Source organism: Astatotilapia calliptera, chromosome 13, assembly GCF_900246225.1.
Source record: "Astatotilapia calliptera chromosome 13, fAstCal1.2, whole genome shotgun sequence".
Classification (NCBI taxonomy): Eukaryota; Metazoa; Chordata; class Actinopteri; order Cichliformes; family Cichlidae; genus Astatotilapia; species Astatotilapia calliptera.
This window is the reverse complement of record NC_039314.1, coordinates 23,669,502-23,674,968: the sequence shown is the minus strand read 5'-3', so window position 1 is coordinate 23,674,968 and position 5,467 is coordinate 23,669,502.

Genomic DNA, 5,467 nt, shown 5'->3' with positions numbered 1-5,467 from the left:
GGAGGCGGGAGAGGAGAGGGGGAGGGATAGCAGGAGGAGGGGGCGGAAGCGGTGACGTAGTTTACATTTTAACGGAGGGCCCACGACGGCTGCAAGCCAAAGGGTCTCTTGACAAACGCACTCTCTCGTCTTTATTTCTCGAAAATCCTTCATTTTAAACCTCAATTGTCACCTTTGTGCGCATATGAAATCCTTCACTGGGCACAGTGCAGATAGTTCACAGAAAGGAAACCCCCCCCAACTACATTCCAGTGTTAACACCCTTCAACGCAATAAATCAGCCTTTATTATCATCATGATATTACTTATTTAATATTTATTCATAAGATCTAAAAGTATAGATCTCGTTATTAAGCAATATAATAGCACCGAGTTGCTCACAAAAACCCCCAATTTTCGGGGGGGGGGGGGGGGGGGGGGAAGAGGCGAAGTTCAGACTTCAGAAACTAACATAATGCCTGATGAATCAAAAAAGATTAAAAGCGATTGCTGGCTAATCGTGTTAACTTTTTAGCACCATATCAGCGAGAGACTATCTGCTAATCTCTTATTGCCTTTGTGCCGTGAACTACTCTGGGGATTGAGGTCTTTAATACCTATTGATTTGCTAAGGTGTGTGTAAGTTAGATGATTAGCCTGTTTTGTTTGCTCTGAGTGCTGCCAGATTTGTGTTCCTGCCCCCAAACAGTTGCCAGTATTGTTTTCAGGTTCATGCCTAGACAAAAAAAACACAAGAAAAAAACAAGAAAAAAACAGAGAGACAGAAAAGAAAAAAAAGTCTTGTTTATTACTGTGGTCGAGTAGCGCCCTCAACTGGTATTTCCTACAGCTTACACATTTGGACTTACTGGTTTTGACCAGTAATAATAATAATGTCATTCTGAGAGTTCACAGGGGACAATGTCAGACCTTGAAGTAAAGCCAAGACATTCCCTCTAAGTTTTCACAGTCTGTGTTCATGCAGTTAATGAAAATATATGTTTCCAAGGATACATTAAGACAAATTTTTCATAATATTTATTTATTAATTTATTTGTTTATGTTTACAGAGGGTAACTCAGTGAGCATTTGCCCTCATATCAGTAATCACGACATACTTTTACAGTAGGTTGCACATGTACTTAGTGTTGTCTTTAGAAACATACTTCTTGATGATGTATTCACGAGGGGTTGTGGGGATATGTGGACTTTTCTCTTAAAAAAAATAAAAGAAGCACAGAAATACTATAATAGCTATACCAGTATTCTCCAACACAGTGACGTCTCTGCCAGGGCCAATTTAGCAGAAGCAAGTTTTATTGTATGTAGTAAAACTATGACATGTGCAGCAAGCGTACTGACATTTGTGCAAAACAAAGAATGTATGAATGGTTGCATGCGCCAAATATAAACAGTCCATGTGTTCAACACTGACACGGTGTGGTTTGAACGTGTAACTTCAGAATGTAGTCATCCTCCACAGCCCACTGGATGGCTTTGGAAAATGTGAAGGATATACATTTTCAACATTTAACTGTATTTTCACAACTTTTACAACATTTTCTGTTGACAAAGACCTCCCCATTGGCATTCACGCAACACCAAAGTAATTAAATGGTAGATTTCTGTCATTTCAAACATTTACTTCTTGCAATTTAAGCCCATAGAGTCACGCTGACAGATATTTTTAATTTATTACAGCAGCATTTTATTATCATGTAGAAAAACTGAGACATACTTTTGAAATTGGGCTTCTTTTTCTGATATTAGATGTTTAATTGATTATAAGTGTAGTTACATTTCTGTACACTGTGGCCTGCAATATAAAATAAGTTTGACATCCCTAGCTATACAGCTAATAACATTTAACGGGACCCAAAAAGATTAATATGCATATTTGTCAAATTGTCAGTTGCTGTAATGAAATATTATTTACTGTATTAAAAAAAAGTCAAGATTTTCCTATAATAGAATGTAAAATGTTATTGAATTATCCAAGACCATGTCCCCATGTTGCAGTTGTAATTAAGAATTGTCTTTGATCCCCTTAAAAGTACAGCCAGTGGGTATAGTGTTTTATACTATGTCTGGTTTCTGTCAGAAGTTATGTTGTTTTTGTGTGCTTGTGCTGTCCTAATATTTGCTTTATATTCCGTATGTACTTCATGCAACAGAAATTTCCCCTTAGGGTGTTAAGGGGTCATTCATCAACAGCTCTCCAGTGTATATAAACAGTAAATGAGTTCTCTCACTCACACACACACACACACACACACACACACACACACACACACACACACACACACACACACACACACACACACACACACACACACACAGCATACCATTTATTTCAGTGGAGTAAACACTATGATTTTAGTCTCAGCTTTCCATTTCTCAGCTCTGGGAAATGTATTATAGTATCATTTTACAATAATTAACATACTTTTGAATGGCTGCATTCAACAGTTACTCCATTTAATAAAACTAGTCACATTTAATGAATCAGGTTGTATAGTCTTGTAGTTTGTAAGGTGCTATTTGATCAACTGGGACCTCCTAATGTGTAATTTCACTCATTGTATTAATCCCAGTAGTGATACAATGTAGCCACACATTTTTATTTTTTAATTTTTTTTGTGCACTAAAAGTCTGTTTTTTCACAGATGATCTGTGCCTGAGTTTGGCACTTGTCCATCTGATCACGATTTGTGTGACATGTGATTGAGTCATGAGTTATTTGGAAACCACTTGTGGTCTCAAATCAAACTTACACAAGTATGTTGTGAAAACTTGAAAACTTTCCAGTTCAATAAAATACTTTTCACACATAATTTTACTTCTTACTTCAGTTTAATTAACTATTATGACTTTACCGCAAAGTATCCAGGTATACAGTAAAAGATGTAAAAGCAAGGATTAGAAAAAAATCTACAGTATCAGCATCAGAAAACTTGTACTTGTAGTACTCATTATTCATATTAGTGGTTAATGTAAATGAGAAAGGGTGATTTTGATTGAGTCACAAGATGTCTGGAAACCATTTGTGGTTCCATTTCCAACTTTCACAAGAATTGTGTAAAAACTCCAAAAAAAAGGTCCATATACACAAAAACAGTCACTTTAGAAAAGGAGGAGACATGCTGTGTATTACACTTAAATCAGTTTCTTTCATTTGAACAGTATTATACTGTGACACCTACAGTAAGAGAATGTAATAAGTCTATACAGTCTATTACTCTTAATCGCAGATGAAGATGGAAAAAACATTAGGTAATTATGATAATTCTTCACCACTGTTCACAACAGACAACCTACTGAGGAAAAACTGACCAACTTAATGGACTTTACAATCGTGGAGGTGTCTTATATCCTTTTGGGGTGGTTGACATTTTAAAATTTAAACAAAATGAACTGGTGAGCGTAAATGCAGGAGTTACATTGGTTTTATTTATAAATATCTAAAGTCCAGTCCAGTTTACTGTGCCTGTGTGGTGAATGGTAAATGGACTGCGTCTTATATAGCACTTTTGTACTCTAGCTGAGCATTGAAATGTGCTTAGATAGAGCACTACTGTGATAGAGATCTACTGCATGCTGCTGTTTGATGCTCCAGGTGTGTAATAAATTCACAAGACAACCTTGTAGGAAGAGCAGGAAGCGGCAAACCAATAGCAGCTGTGTGAAACTATAGTGAGAGGTGTAAAATTTGTCATACATGAGAGGAATGCAGATCTCTATCGAAGTTGGCATCAGTCCAGCTGATGGGGTTTCTGTATTGTAAAACAAAAAATTGTCTATAATTGATATTAATAATCGTTTAATTTGAGTTATGGTTATTGACCAATTTTTCTAATTTTAATTCTTTATTGTTGCGTGTTATCCTGTGAAGTACTTTGCAACTGTGATGGCATGCCACACATGGTAAGCTCCACACCTCACCACCCGTTGATTCATCCATCCATCCATCCATTCGCTTCCGCTTATCCCTTTCAGGGTTGATTCACTTTAGTTTAATTTACAGTCACTACTTTAATATATTCTACTTATTGTTCAATATTGTTTCTTTATTAAATGTATGTATTTTTCGATCACGCCTTCCAATGTTTATATGGCGTGCACACATATTAACCTTGCAAGGTCAAAGTTCTGTTTTATGTTATATTAATGCATCTTTCTTTGTTTGACTTACCTGGGGTTTGGCTTCTCCTCCTGTCTGGCAAAAGGTGTTTATCACTGACAGCCTAATTGGATAGAACCACATGCTTCATTGCCTGGGGGGTGGAGGGGGGGTAGGGTTTCATGTTTGTTTAATTGTTTTGTATTAGTTGGTTATATGGCAGCCAGTTTGTTTTCCCCCGTGTGTGTCATTTGGTTTAGCTAAACCAGCAGGTTAGTTTATCTTATGTTTGTTTGAGGTTTTGTTAATTATTATCTTGAGTTTAGTCTATTGAGTTGACCTCTTTTATTGCTCTGCCTGTTTAAGTTTTGGCTTTGTTAAATATATCTTCATGTTTTTGGGTCAATAAAACCCCCTTTTTGAATTAAAACACCTGTGTCCTTTATGCTTTACTGCTTGGTCCCTGACAGTAACATTGTTTTGAAAGGTGCTATATATATATATATAAAATTATTATAGTACTTAAACTCTAATATAAATGGGAACACATACCGAAATATATTAGTTTAGTAGGAACAAGGGGAACATGCAAACTCTATAAACTGTTATAAAAATGTTACTTTGCCACAAAAAAAAAAAAAACACCAAGCAAAACCACTTGTGATCATAATTACATGCAACTGTTTTGGTTCTTCCTTGGGTTCATATGGATGGGTCCTCTTGTGTCTGTGGTGCAGAAAGGATGGCAAAGGGATACTGAACTCATAATGTTGTTTCCTCTTTATTTTGGTACAAAAATCATCATCATCTACAGTGTTTAATGCAACTGCAACATTCAGGACTCCAGCTTAGGATTAGTTAATGAAAGACTAATGTAACATAGGTTCTTACATCACAATGTTTTCAAACTCTTCCTTTATAAATTCTACTTCAAACCAATTGTGTGATCATATAGTGGCAGTAATATTTCATACAATACCTGACAAATAAGAGATGCTGCTTTTACTTTCTTTGACTAGCAACAACAAACCAATGTCTTTAATTTTGCTCGTATACAACACATGTATTGCCATTCTTTGTTATATGTAATGCAAATATTATTGCTGTTCTACAAAAACCTCATATCAGCATTTCGAGAACTAAGACCATTATTTTCACTTTATACTTGTGACCATACACTTCAAAATGGTTATCAGGCTGTAAATAGCGGTCCATAAGAACCAACATAGCCTTCTTTCCATGCAAATCCTTTTGTAAGAGCTAGAGCAAGTTTTTGTACAACATCAAATACAGCTTTTATTTAACAATGCCCACTTACTATACAAATCACATTACACAGCTGTCATCAGTAACGTGTTACGCAACGGC